This window comes from Emydura macquarii, unplaced genomic scaffold (genome assembly GCF_026122565.2).
Source record: "Emydura macquarii macquarii isolate MOO-44397 ecotype Brisbane River unplaced genomic scaffold, CSIRO-AGI_Emac_v2 contig_2676, whole genome shotgun sequence".
NCBI classification, from domain to species: domain Eukaryota; kingdom Metazoa; phylum Chordata; order Testudines; family Chelidae; genus Emydura; species Emydura macquarii.
In genome coordinates, this window is record NW_027132813.1 from 17,105,223 (window position 1) to 17,131,037 (window position 25,815).

General features: G+C 41.2%; 2 protein-coding genes across 2 annotated transcripts in view; one reads left to right on the forward strand and one right to left on the reverse strand.

Moving 5' to 3' along the window:
* Positions 1–6,321, reverse strand: part of KCNK2 (potassium two pore domain channel subfamily K member 2) — a 201,536-nt gene extending 195,215 nt beyond the window's left edge. Inside the window, exons 1-2 of the mRNA XM_067564966.1 lie at positions 6,200–6,321; positions 5,865–6,021 (exon numbers count right to left, since the gene is read on the reverse strand). The gene's annotated coding sequence lies outside the window, so the exon portion shown is untranslated. The remainder of the gene's footprint in view (positions 1–5,864; positions 6,022–6,199) is intronic.
* Positions 6,322–19,947: 13,626 nt separating this feature from the next.
* The window catches only part of LOC137164516 (spermatogenesis-associated protein 7 homolog), a 32,914-nt gene continuing 27,046 nt past the window's right edge, over positions 19,948–25,815 (forward strand). Inside the window, exon 1 of the mRNA XM_067565405.1 lies at positions 19,948–20,334. The gene's annotated coding sequence lies outside the window, so the exon portion shown is untranslated. The remainder of the gene's footprint in view (positions 20,335–25,815) is intronic.

A 25,815-nucleotide genomic window follows, 5' to 3' on the forward strand; every position in this document is an offset into this window, starting at 1 on the left:
CTAGACTTATGCCAAGTTGGTTAGTAGGTGCAATGGCTCTTTTTTGGAGAAATTGCCATTTCTATGTACATATTGGTGATAGGAACAAGTGCTTGGAGACACCAGAAGAATGACCTCCTGCAAGGATTAATATCTCCAATGTTATTCAACTTACATTCAAATAACCTACCATATACCAGGTCTTGCAAGTTTGTTTATGCAGATGACATATGCCTCAGCACTCAGTCACACTCCTTTGACATACTTGAATGCAGATATGGTGGCTATGGCCAATTATTGTCATTGGTGGTGCCTGATACCAAGTGGAAGTAAGACTGTGTCAAGTGTCTTCCATTTACATCATGCACAAGCAGGCAGAGGGCCCAATATAGTTCTCAATGGTCAGTGAATAAAGCATGATTTTCACACCCGGTCTATCTAGGTGTCATGTTAGATAGAACTCTCACATATCATGATCATCTTACAAAGACAGCAACTAAGATCAAAATGCGCAACAACCTGCTTGGAAAACTGCCTGGAACAACACGGAGTGCCAATGCCCAAACATTACGCACTTCATCCTGGGCACTCTTATCCAGCCATGGAGTATTGCGCTCCAGTATAAGCTTGTTCATTTCACACAAAGATGACTGATGTACAGTTTAATTCCATCATGCATATTATTTCAGGCACACTTAAACCTACTCCTCTACTAAATATTGCTCCACCCAGTGTTCACAGAGAGGAAAGTGTAGCAAAGCTTGTGACAAAATTGCGTGATATGCCATATCTACCATTAATTAAAGACTTGTTTTATCCACCACATGGTCATCTGCCTTCATGGCATCCATTGTGGAGAAGTTTACCAACTGAGAGTTTTATAGTACAGGATGAAAGGCAAGACTCATGGTCCGCAGAGAAAGGGACAAATAATTATCTTGTCTCAGACACCACTCAATGTCAACCCAGGGTTGATTTACTGCAAAAGTAATGGAGTATTCTGAATCCGTTTAGTACCCGATATGGCATTTGTGCTACAGCAGAATTTCGGTAGCGTTTTAGAGACAGCCCACTACATCGATGTGGGCAGCCACAAATCATGACACATTGGTGAGAACTGCAAAATGACTCAACTTCCTGGAGGTCTTCGTGCCTTGAACATCGTTGATAAGAATGCTGTGGCTTGGCTTGCCTGGATATCATATGCCAAATAATAATAAATAAGCTGTATGCTAGTCAACAAAAATTCCAATGCAAGGCATATCAGCTAAAAAGCTGAAATTAAGCAGCTATAGTTAACAAAAGTCATTACGACAATCTCTCCCTGAATTGCCTGCACTTGCTGGTGCAATGGGGGAGGGGGGGGGCTAACTGGGGGCTTGTCTACGCTGGAAAATTACACCACACTGACCATGACCTTAAATCAAACTCCGAGGGCCTTAATATTTAAATCCATTAAGACCCCTTTGCACTTCCAAAGTGATGTAGGTGACTAACAAATGAAAATCCAGCCCTGAATGTAGACAGAGACTGCCCTGTTAACATTGTGTTAGTTACCACAACAGTTCCTCAGGGTCATCTTCTAATATGGATGTAGTTTCCCAACTAAGAAAAGCTCTTATCTGTAAATAGTTTATCCCTCAAACTCCTATCATCTATGGGATCAGTTTGAAGCAGCCAGTGTGAGATCTGATATAAGATCAGACTGTCTCCCAATGTCTTTGATGGGATCTCTGTGGAAATCCATGCAATCTCTGAAGTGAAAATTAGCTTGTCAGCAGACTGGTGAGGATCTAAGCTGCTTCTAGGAGGTAGGAGCAGGATCTATGAGACACCACTCATGAGTGTTACCTAGGAGAGGTTGTTCTTCCTGTGGCATCAATATCTGTCTTAGGGATAGTTAGCTGGTTCTTCAATCCCACTCCTACACTCTCCTTCCCTCCCCCACTCAGTTGCTCCAGCCCTTGCCCAGGCACTTCCCAAGCAGAAGATGTAAAAAGCAAAAAAACCAACCAAACAAAAGGAAGTACTTCTTTATACAATGCAGAATCACCTCATGGAACTCATTGTCAGGGGAGTTGAAGGCCAAAATTATAACTGGGTTCAAAAAAAATTAGATACGTTCATGGAGGACAGGTCCCCATCAATGGCTAATAGCCAACACAGACCAATGCTCTCGGTGTTCCTAAACCTTCAACTTTCCAAAGCTGGAAATGGACAAAGAGGATGGATCACTCAAAATTGCCCTGTTCTGTTCATGCCCTCTAAAGCAGTGGTTCTTAATCAATTTACCATTGTGGGCCATATATGCAGCTTTCTATATATTGTGTGGGCCACATCCACACAATATTTATACAACCTCTATGGCCCTGAGGATGTCACATGGGCCGTATCTGTATGCTGCTTGGGCTGCAGGTTGAGAACCACTGCTCTAAATCATCTGATACCGACCACTGCAAGAGACAGGATACTGTCCCAGTAAGGCCATTCTTATGTTCCAAATGCGTCAATGAAATGGCCAATTACATAGTTAAGCAACAGTTCGTACTACACTTACATTTCAGTTGATCACTGCTCTACTTAGGGATGAGCAAGTTTACTGGTGGACCAAAACCATAGCCATGTAGCTGAACTGTCCTGCTTATCTTCCCCTGATCTTTGAGGTCTTGGATAAAGTGAGACCTAAATCCAAATCAGCTCTGGATTTGGTTTTACAAAGGTAAAACCGTACTCTGCAAAACCAAAACCACTCTTGCTTTCACCCTTCTCTCCAAGTAAGCCAATAAATACTACTACTTATATAGCACTGTAGATATGTACAGCCCTGAACATAGGACAGCTGTGCTCAGACAAGAACCTGGTTCCTGCCTAAATGGGTTAAGTTCTCCCTTACTCCACACCAAGCCTGTGTTGCCAGACTGGGACTGGAGAGAAACAGTTCTCTTTTCCAGATTGCAGAGTAGTAGCAGAGCTATTCCAGGGAGCTACTGCAGAGCCTACCATTCCAACACTTCTGTTCCATCATGGGATAATGGTGGGTGGGTGAACCCAGATAGAGGAGTCACTAATATCGCTGTATGAGTGAATGCTCTTTAGAGTTCAGGTTCCTCAAATCCTTTCTGCCCCCAACCCAGTGTGGCGTTCAGTTCCACATTGGTTCCTGGGCAGCAGTGGGGAAGATTTGCCACTCAGGACATAAACTGGTATGGTACAGGACAATATGATGCCATATGAAACCAGAGTGACAGGTGGTCATTGTAGCAGAAATTGATGTTAATTTTATTTCCACTGCTATCTTTCAACAAGCTATTTAAGGCTCGTCTATATTTTTATCCTTCCTGCCGTCTGAGTTTCTGGATGATTATTGCAAATTAATTATAAAGCTAATAGCAAAATAGGCTTCCTTCCAGTGGCTGGAAACATGTATTTTGGAAACAGGTTGCTCCAATAGTTTGCAGCAGCCAGAAATTAAAGGATTGCAAGAATCAAATCTCGCTATTTATGTATTAGACAAGATACAAAGGAACAGATGTTCCTGCTACCCTTTCAATAAAGGGAATGACTCTAATTTCATTACAGCTATTTTAGGGGTAAGTAAATAGATGCAAGCAAAGTAACCAGGGCAGATGAACTTATGTTGGTTCTTGTGTGTAATGTCACTGGGGTTACAGATTTTACATGATGTGGTTTATGCTAGTTTTAGTTGCATTAGGTTTAAAAAATAGTAGCCCCCGTCCTGCAATTTTATGCTGAGTTTAATCCACCAAGGTACTGAGCTCTCATTAATTTTCATGTATTGGCCCATGAATTAGCAGTGTTTGTTCTCTTGCAAAAGCTAAACCTTGTTCATTTAGAGATTTCCTTAACAAAATTGCTTCATACCTAAGTCATAATTGGGTATCATTACATGCAGCAACTACAAACAAGTTTTTTAAGCCTCTATCCTGCAAGCGGTTGTATATACATACACCCCCCCCCCACCCCACCCTCATGTCTTCACAGAGCCACACGGAAGTCAATGGATTCTTCCCTAGCACAGCTACTTGCAGAATCACAGCTTTAGTTTGTTGGTCTAAATCCTGCCATCACTCTTACCAGGAAGGAAGATTTAGAAGTAGTAGGGCTTATTTAACACATTACTCAAGTGATGAAGCTATACAAAGCTGCAAACCTAAATAGGCATTGCAATACATTTAGCTTATAATACAATCCACTGAAAAAATATTAAAAGGGGGAAGAGAGAGACACACACACACACAGGGACCTAATGGATTCCTATCTACAAAGAAGTCCTTCTAGATGAATGATACATTACATTCTGTTTTTCAAAGGTGTTGAGTCTTCACAGCTCCCATTTATTTCAGTTGGGACTGAGGGCACTAAACACTTCTGAAGATGAGGTCCTCAACTTCTATACAAGTTTTGCAATGTAGTTGCATTTAAAATGTTATTCTCAATATTTATTTTACTCTATTTATATTGTGATAGCACCTAAGAGCCCCAGTCCAGGATCCTACCCTGTTGTGCTAGCCACTGTATAAGCAAATAAAACAAAACAAAAATGCCATCCCTGCCCCTAAAATCTTACAGTCCCAGTCCGCCATGTCTGGACTAGCCACTATATACCATGATGATGATGAGCAGCATAGTATAGACACAGCTAGGCAAGCACTTCAGATGTTTTCACCTCTTGCAAGTTTAAAAAACAGTTTTATTTATGTTTTAAGAAGAAATGTTATTTTACTTTCAACTCCTCTATGGTGAAATCTCCTGGACATGCCACATTCAAGTATAGGATAACAAACACAAAAACACCGCTAATATGAGTAAGCTGTGTTCAAAGCTTGAGCTTGCTGTTCTGCTTGAAGACATTCCTTAGTGTTGATCGCTTGTGCTTTTAAGATATTAAGTTTTTAAAAAAGCAAGCTGATTAATGTTTTTCTTTTGGTTTATTTTTATGAGTCACTCCACTAAGTATTTGCATTAGTAGGTCTCCTGCTGCCACTAGATTGTTCAACCATGTTTGTTTAGTCACTGTGCCTCTTGTAAAGTGCAATAATGTTAAATTTTTCTGGGTCTCCTTGTGTGTTCCACTAAACGTCTATGTCTTTAAAAATTAAACAGTTGATTAAACACCCAATCTCACAACCCTTGTGTGAATAGCCCCACAGAAGTAAGTGGAACTACTCACTTGAGTAAAGGTTGCAGGACCAGACTGATGTTTTATTGTTGCTCTTCGTGTTTTCCCCTGCTGAAACTATATTAAAATGAAGGGCAAATAACAGTTGAAATGTCATTATAATTAAATTTAAAGTGGAAAGCTTTTGTTTCCTCTTAAGCTTCAAAATACAAAGTTATCTGATACTGAACTACTTCTAAAAGAAAAAAATAACCTGTGATTGCCAAATTGTTTAAGCCACTTTGGAAAAAATTATATTTCAATCTTAAACTTAGAAGAAGGGTCTTCAACATTTTAGAGATGCTTCATGTTAGAAGCCAGCATTTTAACTGGGACTGGCATTGCCTTACTTCTACAAATAATGTTATCAAAGGACTTTCTGCCCGGTTATGTGAAAGTGGAGCTACGGGGAAGGTTGTGGCTATGTTGACCAGCACCAACAGTAGAAGTTCAATCTAAGGGAGATTGAGGAGTTCCTAGCTTTCTCTGTTTCCCTTTCTGAGGGTACCCATCCATTCTCTGTTCAACCTTCTGAGTGTTTTTTTCTTATTGGTTTACTCTCTCAGCAAAGAGTTAGACGTCCCTCCCCCCCACACACAATATTGCAAGTATAAGGAAAGCAAAAGGGAAAATTTGTTAATTAAGTACAAAAAGGGTAAAAATCTTTTCCACTAAGTTAAAATGGAATAAAAGCCTCCGTGCTTACCTGTTCACAAGGAAGCCTGTTTCAGACCAGAGATCTTCTGCAACTGAGAGTTTGGGTCTCAAGGGAAACATTTGTAATGGAAGCTCTTCAGAACAGCGCTACTTCTGCCATATCAGGTGTTAATGGTGTTTTTCCTTCTCTTCAGTTGATGCAATGGCTGATGGGAGAAAAGGGAGTGTTTACCGACTATAAAAAGTTTTATGAGGCTTAAAAAGTTTTAGTATGTCTGAGAACAGCCTTTCCTTGGTTACAGAGTTAGGCTCTATACAAGTTTGTTTTAAACTGCAGTACTACTCTGAAAAGTGACTATGTATAAATACTATCTTTTTACTGACCACATCTGTTCCCTGTGTGAATTCAGAGTTGCATCTGCTGACTTCTATAACAAAAACACTTTTTTATTACTTCTTATTCCTGCAGCACCAAAACAATTTAGGAAGAGTGAGCTACATCCCTGTTTGCCTATCATCGACAGAACTATGCACTGTGTGATCATTAAAAGGCTAATCAGTCACATGTATGATGATCAACTGGCCAACTGAAAGTTAAGATATAACTTGCAGAACCTTAATCACCAGTGCTTAATTTTGTGATAGGACTCAGCCCCAGCACCTTTAGGCTTAGCAGTTCATAGCTTTGGCACCTGTGCATCAGTTATGACTGCAAAAAAATTGTTTGAGCCCTGGTACCTCTTCCATTGCAAATTAAGCGCTGCTTATCACCTGTGATGATGTGCAAGATAACAAGAACCTAACAATGATTGGATCTCTGGTTGAATTTGCAGGCTTTTAGTTATGAAAAAAAAGATCTTTTCACCTAAAATCTAAGCACATTTTAAATTGAAGTCACTGGAAGATATTAAACACAGCATTTCCCAAAACTAGCACTGAACTTCTCCTGATATAAATGCTGGATGGTTATACATACATACATACACACACATTGGGTGTTTCTCTCTCTCTCTCTTTTTTTAAGTTATGTTACCTAGTAAATCAATATATTAATTAACATGATCAGCTCCTGCTACAATTTTTCATAACAGAAAAATCCCAAAAACTTCACACTAACATGAACTGAAATTAAAACCTGTTTTAAAGACCAGGGGCCACACTGTACCATTAATTTTAAAACTGACACCTCACTTGAAGAGATTAGCAAATATGGTCCCATATCACTCAAGATTTCCAACTCACTATTAATTTTAAATACACATACATAGATACTGCTAAATAATTTTCTGGTACAGCAAGGCAGGTTCTACTGAATGTGTAAGCAGAGGAATTATGACCACTAGAAGCAGAGTTCTACCTCCTCTTCGTGCAATTATTCTTATTAAATCTAGTGAAAAAAGTGCTCAAGTTTTCTATACTGTCCTGTGTAAGGTGAATCAGCACAGTTTCCATATCTTTGAAAAGAAACTCTTGAAGTGATATTTAGTGCTTCTCTTTCTTCTTCTATTCAAAACTTTCAGAAGTCTCCTAGGTTAAGGTTTAAGGATGTTTCTGTTCTAGACAGAATAAATCTGTGGTCCAAACTGCAAGGTGCTTGTTGTATAGCTAACCCACAGTGGTTTTTTTTAAAATAAGGAAAAGCTGCATGAAGACTATTTGACTTCTGCAAGTGTCAAGGTTCTCCAGTGCAATTTTTCTCTGTAGTGCTCACTATTCAGGTAACTGATGCAGTACATAAACTGAGAAAGATCCAGGATCAGATTCCTCCCTTCCAAGATTACTTGGAGACATTAGAATAGTTAAGTATTCTTTATAATATTGGGAAAACACAGAGGCTGGCCACACTGTTTCATTTTCAACAAGTCTTGGGGTGGGGGGTAGCTGTCAAAGCGATTTACCAAAGAGGTTAGTATCATTATCTCCATTTTACAGATGAGAAAATGGAGGCAGAGAGCAGTAAAGTGACTTGCATAAGGTCACCCAACAGGCCAGGGACAGAACAGGGAATAGAACACAAGTCTCCCACTAGCACTCTGTCCACAAAACAACACTGCATCCCAAATTAAATTTATTTTTTAACAAACAATGTTTTCTGAATTATTTCAAAACCAAAAGTTGGCTATAAACAACAGATCACATTTTTTTAATTGTGATAGTAACAACCTCTAGGATAGGTCATCAACAAAGTTTGAACCTAGAACCTTCCTCACCGTAGCACATACTTCTACCACTTCACCTAAAAGAATAGTTCCTTTGACAGGCAGAAATCATAGGCTATTATTCTCTATGTGGACCAGCCACCAAAGAGCAACATAATACACACTGTACAAACATGGTACATGGAGTTGGGAGACGTTTTTGCTAAGAATTGAAACCAGGGGCAAAGACTTTTAAATGAAAGTCTCACTGAGACTTGCTCCTTGATCACAGAAGGAGAAAAGTAGGTGTTTCCCATGGCTTTGGCACAATAAGCCCCAGGATAAACATGGTAGAGAATTTATCACCAAAGGGTTCAAATTGACCCTTTTGCCAAGTGCAGGTATCCAGCCTTCTTTCTCTTGAGCCATAGGTTCCCATGACTGGTGTAGATTATAAACTACTACTAGAAGAGCGGGGAACTTTTTAGTGCAAAACAACAGGGCAACGGCAAACCACAACACCTATGACTTATCATAGACATGCTGCCTGGGCCATCTTGGCCAAAGTCTGAAATGGGGGTGTGGGAACTGGAGAGGAGTGAGGGGTAACTCCAAGATAGGGTACTGGAACACCATTGTAATTTTTTACAGAAAATTTGTAACAAGGTACTCTTCCCTTACAGTAACTTCTGCTCTGCAATTTATACACTTCATTGGTGCATACAATGTATGTTTCAGTAGTTTTAAATGCACACAGATAACAACAAGCATTATTTGTCATGCACAATGTACATCCATAGCCTCTGACCAATAGCAGGTGTAACTCACTAGCTAATTCTGCTGTGTTCCCATGTAGTGGCTAGATCCCTGAGGATAAGCATCTGTTATTACTAATAGCAAACAGAGCTACTTCTTTCAGTCAGGTGGTAGAGGGCTGCATCCTGGAGTTCCTAGGTTTAATGCCTGCTGATGACTCAAGGTGGGAGTTGTATGTGGTCATATATGCTACACATCTTACCTATACATGATAGCTGGGCAGTTTTAACTAACATTGTTTTCTGTACTTACTCTTCCCATTGGAGATTTTCCAGTTTCAATACGATTTTCTAGCGTAATTACTAACACTTACCTTTGGAGCTACATAATCTGAAAGGCAGGAGACAGAGGAATCTGGATAAGCATACTTTATGAGGATCTCAGTGGATCATCTCCATTCACAACAAACCTGACTTGCACTTCAGTCACTTTTCTGAGATGTACACACTGGACTCTGATGATGGAACATATCCCCCTAAGGGCTAGATGCTCCCTTAATTATATGTCTACAACTTCCATTATCATTAATGAGAATTTAATCTACTAAACAAGGTGAATATACCTTTAGAGAGGTCATGCCCTCAAAATGATTACCACTAATGAGCTCCTAAAATAAAGCCTGTTTCTAAACTCATTTGGTAGAGCAGCTATTAACAGTGAAACTGCTGATTCTGATTGTCATCTACTTTGTTGATGGCTCACATATGTATAATCACTAATGTATTATTCTGCCACTATAGACCATTACCATTTTTTTCTGCTATTCTTTTCTTTCTGGTAGGCTGTAATCATTTCCCTTCCCTCCAATTCCATCCCCAACCTTATATTTCTGGGGTGTATTTGTCATAACTATTTGAAAAAGAAGCCTGTTAGAAACTGTCTAAATATATGTCTAAAAGTGCAGTTGCTGGTTATTTTATTCTTCTCTCATATTAAAGCTTTGGCATTAAGACTTTTGTCTATAATTCACTGAAGCTATAGCCCTGGATGTCAAGAACATTATTTCTATTAGCAGTTTTAAAGCCACTGTAGAGTTCTAAATTTTTAATCTGGTGAATTGACACTTTTTAATCACTCAGGCTTTACTAATCACATTTTAACAGCACTTGGAGTCCTCTTTCACAGGAGAAGTGCTCTTACACAGGAGAAGTGCTCGATAAATAAAGATTGATTTCTTGTTAACCAGCCACACCCAGACATTTTTTTAACCTTTGCTGTAGAAATCCCAGACTCAAGTCTAAAAATAGAAAAGAACAATCTATAAATAGACATAATTTTAAAAGCTTTTAAAATACCCTGTAAACACCACTGCTTTGAAATAAAATACTGTATTTATTAGATGCTTTTAGGGAATGTGAAATTTCATAGCTGGAAAAATAATCCTATAAATTGGAGATGTATGGAAATTCTAGTGGTGCCAGTAACATCTTCTGCACCAATTTTGCACCAAATTTTTTGGTGATGCCACTGACTTATTATCAGACCTCCTAACATTTCATGGCTAAAGTGGGACACTGTGACCCTGTGTGCCAAATCACAATGCTACTCTGTATGGGGGCCATCTCAAACATGGGGCGTGAGGCACACTGCCTCTCTGCCCCATCTTCGGCAGCCCTTAATGCAGGAAATGTTCCAGTTCAACAGGGACAGAGAAGTTTGAGGGGCAAAGTGGGATAGGTCTGCGAAATCCAATCTGTATTCTGCATCAGCTTTGCCTGGAAATAGGGTGACCAGATAGCAAGTGTGAAAAATCAGGAGGCGGGTGGAGGATAATAAGCATCTATATAAGACAAAGCACCAAATATCAGGACTGTCCCTATAAAAATCAGGACATCTGGTCACCCTACCTGGAAATTCTAGTAAGACCCATGCCAGCGTCTCCAGTTGTTGCCCCCAAAGAGTGGTGAGGTCACTGCCATCTTTTGCACTGGTTTGGCACAGAAATTCATTGACACCAAAGACCTGTTCTGCGCCCCTATCCAGAAGCAGTGATTTCTCTGGGGCGTTTGCTGGGGGAAGAGGGAACCACACTCCAGTCCTGTCCTGAAGGAGGGAAACGGCACCTTTGCGTACACACCCCACCCTCCCGAAAAAAACGAAGCAGGGGGGAGAAGTGGCCACATATATTCCCTGCAGGCGGGGGCTGCAGATCTGGCTCCTAGAGGGAGGGTCACTCCAGTGGACGTCAGCCAAGGGAGCGCTCCGAGGAGCCAGAGGTGCAGTCAGTCCCTTCCTCGCCTAGGGAGGAAGGAATCTGCAGCTCCAAGAGGCCGCCACTGCGCGTAGTGCGCACCCCTGGCCTGCGGGCAGCCGCGCGCGCCTGGTGACCAGTGGCTCTCGCTTGGTTTCCAGGCGGAGTCCCGCTTGCCCTGAGCCGCTGCCCGGGCGACCAGTTGTCCTGGGGCTAAGCACGCGGCGGGCTGGCCCTCGCGCGTTCTTTCCTCCTCCCGCCCGCGAGGGGCTGAAGGGGAGACCCAGAGGCCGCGGGCGCGGCACAGCCCCGGGGGAACACCTGCGAGCCATGGCAGCGGCCGGCGCCGCTTCCCCAGGTAACCTGCTGCCCTGCGCGGCCGCAGACGCTCAGGCGCCCCCCTTTCTGGTGCACGGTGAGGCGCCCTCGCTTTAACTAGAAAGGGGGAGTTTGAGCAAAAATTCCCCGCTGAGCTCTCGGTGGTCTTTGTATTTTCAGTTAGTCGAGCTTAAACGCCCAGTGGGATCTGGAGTGCCCGGGGCAGGAGAGAAACGGGAGCAGCTGCCATGGGGAGAGGGGTTTCTGACTCTGCTCAGAGCCTCGGGTTTTTCAGCAGCTGAAATTCACTGGGGGAAAAAAATTCCTTCCTCCCCCCCCACAGGTGTGTGGTGCTGGCCTTAAAATGAGTGGATCAATTGTGCTGCAAAATGGGGGGGGGAGGGGTGGATAGACCCACAAAGAGACTTAGGTGCCTAATTCCCACTGCAAGCACCTAAATCCAAAATTTAGATCCTCAAAACCCTTGCGCTGGTGCCACCTAACCTTACAGGTGCTTTAATTCCCTCCTTGCCAAATGTATGCCAGTCAAGGCTCCTGGTGGGCATGCACACAGCTGCCTCCACCCCAATGCTGAATGCCTAGTTCTCACCTAAGCCCAGCAAGATTCATAAAGTAGACATCCCCCCTGCCTAGCCCAATCCAGTAGGTGTTCTCAGGGCAACCCCTCCCCCAAAACCTCACCCACACACCCAGAGAAAGAGGTGCCCTGCACAGTAGCTAATGCATTCATCTACAGTGTGATACATCTAGGTTCAAATCCTTCCTCTACCTGATGTCAAGAAGGGATTTGAATGCAACTTTCCCATATCTCACAAGAGTGCCCCAGCTACTGTGCTGCAGGGTGCACTGGGGGTGGGCCTTGCTCTTACTCATGCAATCTCTTCTGTTGAATCTGTTCCACACTGTGTATAACTAATTAAATAGTCATTGGGCCAGAGAGCATCTGTGAGAATGGTTTTATAGCTGGGTGGTTAGAGTGGGGAGAATATGGGGGTAGGGCAGGCCTGGTTGAAGTCTCTGCTCCAATGAAGTTAATTATTTTATAAAAAGTAGAACAGCTTCAACAGGAAATATTAAGCGTGCATGGTACCCAAATACCCTATAGACTGGTGGTTAGGTTATTCACTTGGGACATAGGAGATCTTTGGTCCACATGAGACAGAGGATGGATTTGGACCTGTGTCTCCCACGGCCTGCTGGAGTGCTCTATCCACTAAGCTATTGGGAAAAGGGGGATGGCCTCCTCATTTCTCTTGTGAGAAAGGACTGACCTGGCTTAGGTGCCTACCTCCAGGAGTGGGTTCATGGCTGTGAAGCCTCAGTAGAGGGAGGCACCTCCTGTTGGGCACCTAACTCCCTTTGTGGAGTAGGTCTTAGGCCACCTCCCTCTCCTTGGCATTTCCTAATGGCTAGCTTAGGTGGCTACCTACTCAGGTTTTGGGATTTGGGGCATCCCATTCTTAAGCGCCTACCTGTCCCCATGTGTTGTATAAGAAACCTGAGCCTAACCCAGAACTGTGGATTTCATAAGGCAGCAGGACACCTAGAAGTTAGGCATTGCAGCACTGAGTCTAAGTCCCCAGCACAGAGAGTTCACCTGAAATGGGATTCTTACTGTAACAGAGATGGGCCTACCAACATGATGGGAATAGAATGATCCCAAATCAAAATCAAACATATCTGAGTTTCCCAGCTAGCCCTTATCTCTACAAAGGAACACATCAAAGCTTCAGATCTGAACACTCTTGAATTCTGGAGATGTTCAAATCCAGGCCTAAGCCTTGAGACTAAACATGGCTGCTCTGTCATGGATGAACTGAGGAGGATGACAACACAGAAAGTTCCTTCTGCCTGTGCAAGCAGAAACAGTATTTTGTCTCTCTGGGCTGGGGATAAGGGTGTGGCAGGAGATAGGGTAGTTAGACAACACCGCTGGCCGTGGCCTCAGAGGGGATAAATTGAAGGTGGATCCTTGCCTCAACCCACTTTCAAATAAAAAACCATTCAGTTGCCAAAAGACAAGAAATATTAGATTTTTCAACTAAAACCTAAGTTATTTTGAAGAAAAAATATCAAGGCAAAATTATTCACAGGGGGCAAAAAAAGTCAGGACCTTGTCGGATGGGCCCATAATTGGAAGCTCCAAACATTTTGCTTTCAGGGCTAAATACTGCCAAGATTATTCTGTATCTAGTGTTAAATCAGCAATTAGCATCCCAATAATGAATTTCCATTGCATGTGATTTTGAGTAGCCTGTGGTGGCACCTCTAGTTATGAAAAAAAAAAAAAAAAAAAAAAAAAAAAATATACAAAAACAAAATTTTAAATTGGTAGAAGGTTTTAAAAAAAAAGAAAAAAAAAAAGGTAAAATATAACAAAATGTGACCATTTTGCAGGTTAGCATAAAGCTTCCATTGTTTGCAGTCAATTTCCAGGATTGAACATTAATGGCCCAGAGCCTCAGCTGGTGTAAAGCAGCATAGCTCCTGGAGCCACACATTTACACTGAGGAGATGGCCCTATCTATATGCACACAGTTCTGCAAGTCCTTCTTGTGCAGAACTCCTATCAACTGTAATGGGAAATTTGTGCACTGAGGATGAAATCTTGGCCCCACTGAACCACATGACAAAACTCTTATTGACTTCAGTGGGGCCAGGATTTCATCTTAATTTTCAATAGCAATGTTTGAAAAACGAAAAACTGTGAAATCCTGGCTCCACTGAAGTCTATAGGAGTTTTGCCATTTACTTCATTGTGCCAGGATTTCACTCTTAAGAGTTTTGGAAGGGATATAAACCCTCATACTCCAAGGCATAAACCAATTATAATTAATGGGGGCTAATGAAGAAATGATACCTATGGACAAGTTACTCCATAACTGCCCAGTACAGGGTTTCTTGCAACTTCTGAAGTAACTGCTCATTATTGCAGAGAAGATTCTGGATTAGGCAGACCCTGGGTCTGTTCTTATATGCTCCTGTATTCCTGATAAAGCAGTTTCTTCATGCAGCAGATTTAACCTACTGTAATTATACCAGATCTTACGTACTTTTTTTTGGTAATCATTCATTCAGTTGCTAAGAAGTAAAAGCTAACAAAAAGAAGAAGCCAACACTCTGGAGGAAATAAGTTTTGTTAGCAGTGTCAGTACAGTAGAACTTTACTAATTCTCACTTTGCTAAACTACCAATTTGATAATTCTCACAAATAATTTGGTGGTCTCATCCCAATTCTCAGCTATTTTTAATAGCCGAGTGATGTCTCATATTATTAAAATGACTTTTTAAACAAAAATATGCTAATCTTTTTACTAATGTACTATGAAAAATATTCAATAATTACTGTAAAACTAAACTGCACCTGTCAAAATAAATTAAGTGACACCACATCTTGGATTATTTAATCAGGTTTGTTCACTTCAGGCCAGATTTTCATGCCTAAAGAGTAGATAGGTGCCTAGTGGGATTTACTAAGAATCTGATCCTATGAACTGAGAATGTCCCTTGAGATGCTGTGTACCCTCAGTTCCCATTTAGTTAATTTCAGTAGGAGTTTACAATGATAATTCACAATGGGGATGCTAATCATTCATGCCAGTCATGCTTTCAACACATTATAATTATTATTTATTATTTATTTGTGTTACTGTAGTTCCAAGGAACCCCCATCAGAAAGTAGAACCCTACTGTGCTAGGCACTTTGCAAACCCAATTTATATATCAGCGACTACCCTTAAAACTTCTCAGTTGTGCATTAGATAACTAGCTATCCCTATTTGCACATTCCCTGTAGTTACCTAAAGGAATACTTGGGAAATATTAGAAATGCTAAAGTAATGTTACTTAGCTATTTAAGGCAGTTGAAGTGTTTTCCAGGCAACTACTGAAGCAAGTGTTGATAATCGATTGTACAGAAAAATACTGAAGTATTATTGCAATGACTCATCCTTGTTATTGTATCCCTGTTATTTAGGCAAAAAACCAATATGCCTGTATGCGCTGTTTCATAATTAATTATAACAAAAAATTTGCAAAGGATATTAAACCTCATGCCTCAGAATTTAAGCCAATCTATAACTATTAGAGCGATGAGGATGAGAGATGAGAATGAGATCTAACATCGGGGGAATGGGGGTGGCAGATTATCCTACATCTTGCCTACTGTAGGTCTCTTACACCTCCCTCTGTATTGGCCATTGTTGGAGATAGCATACTAGACTAGATAGATCCTAGGGTCAGATACAGTATGGCAATTTGCATATGTTCCTATTATTTATTGTCAGCATATATCAACAAAGGGAGGGGGCCAAAACTTGATAGTGTTTAAAGTTATAAAGTCCAATTCTTGGGTCTAGCCAAGATATGCTCACAAAGGGGCTTTACAGCTCCCTGATTTTCCAGATTGTGCCTGGGTCTTGCTCCAGTGGGCTATTCTGGCAACTAGGAGCAGCCAGAGCTCCAGCCATGCCTCCCTAAACTGGGGCCTGTAAGAGTGAATAGCATAGAGTTGCTATACTGGCTTTATGCTACAAAGAGATTTCTGTACTCAGGAGGAATTCTCAGCTGGCCAAATCCACTGGCTTTATGGTCCCTTTTCCCTGGCAGAAGAGACTAGTTTTTACACTTTGGATCTGGAATCCCTGTTGGCCTACTTGGTTGTTTTTACTTTGTGATACCTTAAGTCAATTATCCATCACTTGTATTTATTAGAAAAAAGCCATTAGTTCGGAGCACTATAGGACCCAATAGTAGAGTGGAGAAGGATCATGATTAATGTACTGTAGTAAGCTTTGTGGCAGCCTGGCCAAGTGCAAAGCATGCCATTGAAGCAGCATCAATAAAAAACAGTTGCTGTCTTTTTCTTCTCCCCTGCAACCATTTGTCTGTTATTTTTATCAGTGCTTCAGTTGCTTCCAGAAGAGCCTATATTACTTGCTCATTGCTATCTGCTGTATACCAGAAGGTTTCAAATGTGAACTGCAGTATCTGAAGAGAATGCTATGTTCAAGACTGTCACCTGTGACGTTTCACACAGATGTATCAGTTGTAATTTACAATCTTCTGGTTTAAAAATAGAAAAATAGACATAATAGAGTAATAATAAATAGAATATAAAAGGAATAATAGAATAGTCTATTAAAATAAATTTTGTAGTTCAGGAACACCTCTCCAAAAGGCAATAGATTGTATCTCATCATTAACCAGAGACAGAAATGCTGGATAACTCCTTACCTAATAAAACAGAATTCAGCTTAAAAATGGCTTACTTATCCCACTTCATTTTTTCTTTTTGATCTTATTGATGTTATTTCTAATATTGTGGTATAAGAAGTATATGCCTTAAATACCAGTATTGGACTGGGAAGAAATAAGTGGGGAGAATACAGATCTATGTAAAGTCAGAGAAAATATTGGAGAACAGTAATGAGCAGATCCTTATATTAAACATCCTTTCTCCACACCCTTCAAATTTTTTGGATTTTATTTCCTTTTTAATCTTCTACTTTGTTGTTTTCCAGTAAAAATCATTAAGTTCATCAAGAACATTTATACTAGCACAATGGTATCTAGGCATCGGGGGGAATAGCAGTAAAAGATATTGATATCTGCTACTGTGTTTAGCTACTGCTAAGTGGGTTTGTTTTGACCTTTATTTCGTGGGAATGACCACCAGTTTCAGCCATTAATACCAACCCCTAGTGAAGATGAACCAAGCTACACCAATAGAACTTATGCTGTTTTCAAGCAGGAGTAAACTGCACCAAAGGCAAACCTCATATTTGTCTTTCCTACATAAGGGATTGCACTGGTGCAGCTACACTGATGTCTGAAACGAGCTAACTGCCTAGGAGACAAGACTAATTCCCAGTGTAAGTTATGCCCACATGAAAGTCCCTTTCACTGGCAGAGCAGAGCAAAGAGGCATTGGAAGTTGGTGTGCTATCTTACTAGCTCGGGAAAGAACCAGTGCCATGCCTGAGTCCATTTCCAGCCCTTGCCTCAGGACCCAGTTTATTGTTCAAACACAGAAGCTCATGAGCTACACAGAAACAAAGCAGTTCCCTAGAAGCCTTTTCTCTTATCTCTTTCATCCCTCCTTCCTTAAATCCCCTGCTGAGTCTTGGGACCAACAGGTAGATCCAGATCCACAAAGATGCTTAGGCACCTAAGTCCCAGTTTTGCCTCCACTGCAGTCCACAAAACTCCCTCTCAACCCTGCATGCTCCTAAATTCACTTGGGACCTAATTTTTCAGAGTAAAAGTTCTCTAGGTAACTATGTTTCTGCCTCTGAGCATGCACACTGCTGCCTCCCTCTAGGTGTCCGGATGCCTCTCTCACACCTAAGCCCCAGAGGAATTCACATGCTGGGGGAAGATAAGCATTCAGCAGCATAAATCGGTGGGACTGGTCCAATAAGCATGTTCATAGGCTGCCCACAAGATTAGGTGCCATTTGAAATCTGGCCAAGGGGGTCGAGGTGGTGCCACACACCTTATGATGTTTAGCCCCATGGTTAGAGTACTTGTCTGGGATATAGGAGACCCAGGTTCAAATCAACCCTTCCTACTAGAGGAGGAAAAGGGATTTGAATAGGGGTCTCCCACATCTCAGGAAACTGCTCTAACCACTGAGCTACAGGAGAGGGTTATGTGGGGCTCCCTCAGTCTCTTATTGAAGCTGTTCTGTTGTGGATAAATAAAGAAGAGGGACTGGACCCTCCTCCCTGGTGGGTATCCTGGACTACACACTCTTTCTCTGGAATAATGACTGTACCACTGTGGATAAATAATTTAAAATAATCATTGAGCCAGAGAACATGAGCGCGACTCTGCTGTTCAGTGGAAGGGAAGACAAAGCAGTTATTTACATTCATATTTCTGTGCACCAGTCACCCTGATGTCTACATCCTGTCTCCCACCCTCTGTCAGTCTTGGCTGTTTAAATTGTAAGGTCTTTAGAGCCAGACTGTCTCTTACTATGCAGTTCATAGCACAATGGGGCCCTGATTTCACTTGTAGTCTCTACGCCTGTGATTCTCAAACTTATTTGATTGTGCTCCTCCTTCTTTGTGTCTGTAATAGTTTATGGCCCCTCCACCACCCAAGTACCTATAGCAGTTTAAAAAAAAAAATCAACATGCAACTCTCACTAAATATTAAAAACAGGAAGGCATTGATTCAAACAGAGTCAATGATCCATTGTAGTAAAAGCAAAAGTAAAACTGTGATTGTGGTCAATGCCTAAAATTAAATGTGCACACCATGTTGTAGCAAACGGACTCTGTATACACTTAAAAGAAATCCGTCGAAATGCACAGCGCCATCTAGAATCAAATACATAGCATCATCTGAGGACCTGATATGTTGGAGGAATCAGCTTTGCTAGTTATCCCGTGGATAAAATGTAAGGTTTTTTTCCCTAAAACGTCTCATCCCCCCCGAATACATTCCGTGCCCTCCCGGGGGGGCCCACCCCCTCAGTTTGAGAATCTCTGCTCTAGGCACTACTATAATACAGTCAATCAATAAATAATCTAGGCACAAGTAAGTACTTAAATATCACAGGGTCAAATATCAAAGGATATCATGAGAAAACTTTTAGGCAACAGGAATGGGGATGACTCTTAGCAGTGCAAATACTATCTTTAAGGGTGGAATTTTCAAAGGAACCTAAAATAATAACTTCACTAATGTGCAGGCAGCAGGTTCCTGGCCATCAGAAGCGATAGCATATGCCTATTTATTCTTTGCTCTTACCTGCCCAGGAGGGGGTTGTATTCTTTGTTAATGAATGCAGTCTGAAGTGTTTTGCCTTACCTTAAAGGATCTGAAAAGTATCTCTGCTTTAACAGGTGCTTGACTGTGCTTCCTGCCAAAGCCCACCAAGATGTCATGGTTGGGCTGCATGTTTGAGAAGCTGTTTGGCTGCTCTGCCAGGCAATTAGCTCATCTGTCCTGCCACCACATGCAGGTTAAACACTAATGAACAGGCTCCCTAGTGTGTACAAGTTCTCTCATTTGGATACTGCATAAGAGATTACAAGTTTTAGTTGAGTCACAGCCTGTGTACTACAGAAGGGCATGTTAGAGTGTACTGTGTTGCAGAGAGGGTGAGTAAAATGCTAATCGGTACTTGAGAAATGGGCTAATTAGCAGAAAAAGGCCAGTGCAATTGTGGAGTTTTAATTACTATTTAAGATCCTTGAAAATGCGGTTAGAAAATTATGAGACTAGTACTGGTTGTAAAGAAATACCAATAATAAATGCAGCTGCACAGAGCAGTATAGATGATGTGCAGAGCTCAGACTGAGTCAAAATGTAGAATTAATGCTGGTAGGACTTTAAAAAAAAAAAAAAAGACATTTCTAAATATACTGCCAGCTAAACCTACCAGCTGCTACCATTCCAGGTGCTATTATTGAAAAGCAACAAAGAAGAAGGGTCAGAAGCTGCCTGTGAAGTTAAATTTGCCCCTTACTTTCATGTGCTCCTCATTGTATTTGTTTTCTGTTTCTGTTTTTAAAGAGGCCGATCCATGCACAACTCCCCTTGATGTCAAAGGAAGTTGATAAAGGCCATGGCTTTTCCCTCTTTTATCTCTCTCTCCTGACTTCTCACCTTTTCTCTGTAGCTACAATTATAGTGGTAGCCACCTGGTGCCAAAAAGCCTGCTCAAAGTGGGGTTGCTCTTGCTCTACCGAGTAGCCCTGCAGCTGTATAGTACACTGCTAAAAATGGGCATTGCTAGCCAGGGAAGGACACGATCTGGGCTGATTCAGAACTTCCTGGAGGCTCTCTCTACTAGCGAGGTGCCTATGGAGCCCTGGCTGCTTTTAAAGTGGGGGTGAACTGAGTCTGGACCACTAACTGTGCCTTTATGAGAATTAGGTACCAGGAAGTGCATCCAGCAGGGTCTCTGTATAGTACAGACAGAATGAGCTCTATGTAAACAGCAGTAAAGAGCTGTTTGGGATGTTCTGGCTTATATGATGTGGGCTACCTCTGATACCAGACCAGGAACATTACATCCTGTAAGTATTCACACGACAGCCCAGAGCTATTAAAGTCTATTGGAAAGCTATCCTGTGTTTTAAGAAGCTGAAAAATGTTTACTACAGTGTTTAAAATGTGCTTTTGTGGTGGACCATGTGCAGGAAGAACTGCTAATGTATGGACCATTAATAATACATGTCTCAAATACTGTATTTCTGTATTCCTGGGGAAGAAGACCCCCACGCCCTTGTATCCAATATTGCATGATTAACAGAAAACATCTGAGAAAGTTATAAATCGCACTTTATATCTGCTTAAATGTGTGGTATCAAATTCACTTCTCTTTCAAATTCATATTGAACTTTGCACATTCCTAGCACTAGGAACACTGTGTGGCTGATTTGTAACTACACCATAATATACCTTGGTAAAACAAACAAAAAACCCAACATTAGAAGTAGGGGTGTGTGACACAACAGCATACTCACTGACACACATGAATAACATTACAGGGGACATGGCTTCACGGTCTCTTTTGCAGTAGAGGCCAAATCCTGCCAGGACCAAAGCATTCTAAATTCCTATTGAAATGCAAATGCAGGTCCTTTGTCCTTGGAAAATGATCCTCTCCTACAGTAGTAACTGCTTCAGTTTTATACTTTTGATTCCTTCTTTTAGATGGTCTTTAATCTCTTCCATTGTGTTTCATTCTAAATATTCAGGGAGAGTGTCTCATCTTTGTTGTGGATGTCAATATCAATGTTATGTTATACTTGTTCATAATTGTGTGGTGGAATCTTGCAAAGTGCCTTCTGAGTTTTGTAATTTTGACTTAGCATTTCTAATGTTTAGTTTAATCTTCTTGTGGTTGCTGTGTTTTATAGTCAATAGAAAGAATTCCCTGGGTAGAGTATTCCCTTTTGTCTACCTGCTTTAAAGAAATACCTGATATTTCTTCTATTGAATTTATTGTCTGAGTCTCCCATTAAAATGTTGCTAAAAGAACTGTGCACAATATAGCAAAGTGTTGTATTTTTATTTATTGAATTATTTTTGTTATACTCCAGAAAAATTAAAGCAGATGCTTAATTCGGATGTAACCTGTTACCAGATTACAGGGGCTAGTGAGACAATACAGTTAATATAAAACCGAGAAAAATACAGAGAAACTGGATAGAGATTATATAGACAACAAACGCCCACCCCTAGACCAGGCCTTGCCACCCCTCTGCCTGATGACAGCAGAGGCAGGCCTTGTAGGTTGATTTTCTGTTGGATCAGAAGTCAAAGACAGGGAGTCTTTATATATTCTTAGCACAACTTGTTCATTTACTCTATCTTCCCCAGTCCTTGAACAAAGGTGATCACAATAGGCATGCAAGTAACCCCCCTCTTTCAGAGAGATCAGTCCAAACACCAGTGTCCAGTTCCCTAATAATAATAATAGACTGTAGTAAAAAAGATTAAGGCAGAGAGCAGACTGTTGCTGCTTGCCATAGCTTCACCAAAGAAAATGCATCACAAAACCAAACTGACAATACAGCATGTCTTCAAAGACCATACGCTGCTTACTAAGAAAAAATACTCAAAGCTGTGTGTGTGTGCCAACTGGTGACTCCCACCATAAAACCATTTTAGCAAAACTGCTAAAATATGTCTGTCTATGTGAAGCCAATGGGACTTAAGCATGTTGGAAGCTTCATTGTTGAATTGGGGTCTTAATGCCCTTGTACCATTTTCTACATCAGGAAGGTATTGTACAACAAAGGTGTAAGTGATTTCCATTGTTTCTATATCAGACAACTTGCTACTGCAAATTTGGAATTTGATATTCTTGTAAATCATTAAAGGCCTGATCCTGCTCAAACAACCTGCTCATTTTTTTTCCAGCCTTATCTCAGGGTAATCTCCCATTGACTTCTTCACTTGGAGACTTAGCACAGAACAAGGACTTCAGGATAAAATGGGGCACAAATAAGTAATATTCCCATTTTTTTAAAACGACATCACAAATTTGTATGCGAGCCAAGGTTCTCTTAAATAAAGTGACCTTCACTCTGTCCTCTTTTCTACAGCTCTTTCACAATAAATAATAATATTGTTGAAACAAGCTTAGATTTACTAATTTTGCCTCAGATGGAATAAAAAGATGAATATGATTAACAGTAAAATTGTAAATTCTGTCAATATGCAGTGCAGCGTACAACAAATGTTAAATTAATGAAAGACAAGTTCCTCTTTAAATGTTGTCAGTTTATTAAAGAATGATCTAGTTATTCGATGGCTTTCAATACTAAATGAATAAAAGTACTTGAGAAATAAATTGTTTTTTCAAAAAACATTCTGGACTAGCATCGTGGAGTTGAGTGAGGAACTTCCTTTTATACTTATCCTGCTGTGATTATAGGGGATATTCTTATAAAATGGGACACTGGCCTTTAGTTCAGGGGGTTTATTTACTTACATGAGGATTAGAAATAGTAACGGGGAGCACAATCCCCAAGCATAGTTCCATTTGATTTCAAAGGGAGATTAGCCTATGTAAGACTCTGTTGGAGTTGGCAGGATTTGGTCCAAATAATTATATTATCCATAATTTTCACAGCCTCCATAGCTTCAGAACTCTAGACATTGATGTCATCTCTTAACTGCATCCCTTTACAGTTAAGATTGCTGGTCAAGATTTTCAGTGATGACTAGTGATTGTGGGAGCCTCCATTTTTTAGTGTCCAAATAATGACCAATAAAGAGGTCTGAATTTCAGAAAATGCAGAGCACCCATCCTCTCAAAATCAGGCACCCTTTACGGTGTCTTCAGCATTCAAAATCATTAGTCGCTTTTTAAAATCTTAACCTTAGCTTTTAGTTATATCTATGTAAGCACTACTGAGGTCAGTGGGTTGCACAGGTGTAACTGGAACAAAATATTGTCCTGAAGTCCATATACAAGAACAAAAATAAAGGCTCATTTGTCAACACGTGGGTGCAGCTAGATACATTCCATCTGTATGTACTAAAGGAGAATCTTGGGGCTTCCAGAATTTTTCTGGTTCAAATGGCAAGAAGGCTTCTGAGTTACCCCTTCTCACTGCGGCTCATAAAAATAATTCCAAATAGAAATTTTTTTAAACTCGTTTCAGTTAAACTGGTGCAATGTGTTCCTGTAGATAAATCCTCTGGAGCCTAAATCAGGGGTTCTCACAACAAAATTTTTGATGGCCTCAAAGTGCAGTCACCAACTCTTGCTGGTGGCTGCTCTGACAGTTTTTCCTATAATACTTAATTAACATTAGGAAAAACAAATAAATAGGCACATACACATGTCCAAATTGTAATTTATTTATGTAGGAGTTTTTTGCAAACTCAGTAATAAAAATAATGTAGTTTTCTCTATTCTTTACTAGATCCAAACAGAATAGAAACAAAAATGTGTTTTGTATGTTTTTGTCTTTTGTTGTTGGTGGGGTTTTTTTTTTTTTTTTTTTTTTTTTTTTTGTTGTTTGTTTTTGTTTTTTTGGTTTTTTTTGGCTTTTTTATTTTTTTTTTAGACTTGCTAGCTTGTAAATCTGTTGCTGTGAAAAGTGATAGTTTTATGTTTCTTAATATCATTTTTCAGGGAAGCAGCCTTGCTAGCTACTTGGGAGGCAGTGAAAAGCGATATTAACAATCATATAAATATCGCTTTTCACAGCAGATTGCCTCAGCCCTTGCAAGGTGGGGGACAAATTAAGCCCTGGATAGTGAGGTGGGTAGGGAGGCAGTGAGGGCCAGGGGCAATGGATGGGGGCAGCAGGGGCCAGGAGTGATAGGGGGTGGATAAGGAGCTAGGGGACAGCAGAGGCCGGCAGCGATGGAGGGGGAGGTGGCAAGCCCAGGACCAGAGCCCGAAGCCCTGAGGCTGGGGACTGGGAGCCTGTCTCCGCATGGCCAAAGCTGGGGGCTGGAGGATGCAGTGGGGGCTGAGGATGATGGGAAGGTGAGCCTGGGGCAAGAGCCTGAAGCCCCACAGCTGGATCTTGGGGTCTCGTGGCCAGAGCCTGGGGACGGAGACTGCAGCCGCATGGTCAGAGCTCAAGGATGGAGGAGGCAGCAGGAGCCAGGGGTGATGGGGAGTGGTTAGCTCGGGTCTGAGGACAGAGCCAAAGCCCCATGGCTGGAGCCTGCCATCCCCACCCTAGGGCTGAAGCCAGAAGCCCAAGCCCCACAACCTCCAGGAAGGTGAGGAACTCACAGCAGCCTCCTGTTCTTCCAGTGTTTCTGGCTCCAGGGGGGGGCAGGGCCCAACCCCTGCTGGCAACCCTGGGGGAGAGGCCGCTGCTTCCTGCCTCTATGCCAATCACCTCTCAGGAGTCTGTGGCCACAAGAAAAGCCACTGGTGGCCACATTTGAGAAACGCTGGCCTAAATCCAAAGAGAATTAGGCTCTTAAATGCCTGAGGGCTTGTCCACCTGACAAAGTTGTACAGGGTGTGAATTTAAATCAGTTTAAATTGGTGCAAAAGACTGTGGATGCTCTTATTTTAGTATGAGATGGCTTAGTGCAGTTTAGCTTGAGCTGATTAGCAACAGGTTTAAGCTAAATCAAAATACGCCATTCATACTGAAAGAAAGGTGTCCAGGGAGTCTTTGCACTGGTTTCACTATTTCGTTTTAAAAGCCAGTTCAAATTATATTTGTGTAAATTTTTCTTGGAGAAAAAACTAAGTAACTTTTGAAAATAGGACTTAGGCATCTAAATCATGTAAGCAGTTTGAAAAATGTACCATATGTCTCCTTTGAAATGAATTTAAGCAGTCAGCATTGTGATAGACCTGACCGTCATAATGTCAATGCGATTCAATGCTCCTTGTCATCTTCTCTACTTACTTCTTCACTTCTAAAGCTACATAGGGCTCATCTCATTGTTTTGATTTAGCTCTGGCTTCTGTGCTCTGGGCCCATTTAAAAAAAATATCTTTAGAAAATCATTTGTGTTCTTTTCACTGCTCACCATAGCCATGAATCACATTACATAGCAGCATGCTGGTTTGCCTTTTCTTTAGCACAGAAGCTTACATGTTCTGCAGTGGACTCCTCACATGATTTGTATATTATGTAACATTGTGGAAATGTCAACATAGTAGGTTTGTTTTTGCACTGAGGAGGTTCTCATGGAGATTCTGCTGTGTAACAGGGAGTTTTCTCCTGAGGTGATTTCATCAGTGTCTTCATGCTAACTGGTAATGATAACTGGGGGAGGAAGAGGAACATGGGGAAGATTTTTCAAAAGAGACCATTAGGTGCCTGATTCCCATTTAAAGTCAACAGGAGTTGGGCATCTCTCCCTATACTATTAATGGAGGACCAGATGGTCTACTCCCCCAGACATCCCTATCCTGGTTCTTTACCCCTGCAGAACAGCCTAGTTCCTGTAGGAACCATGATGGCCAGGAGTTCCCCAAAGCAAGGCTGTTCCTGGAACACCTGTATGGGGATGTCACAGTGGGGAGAGAGAAGAAATATATATTGTTGCAGCCTGCT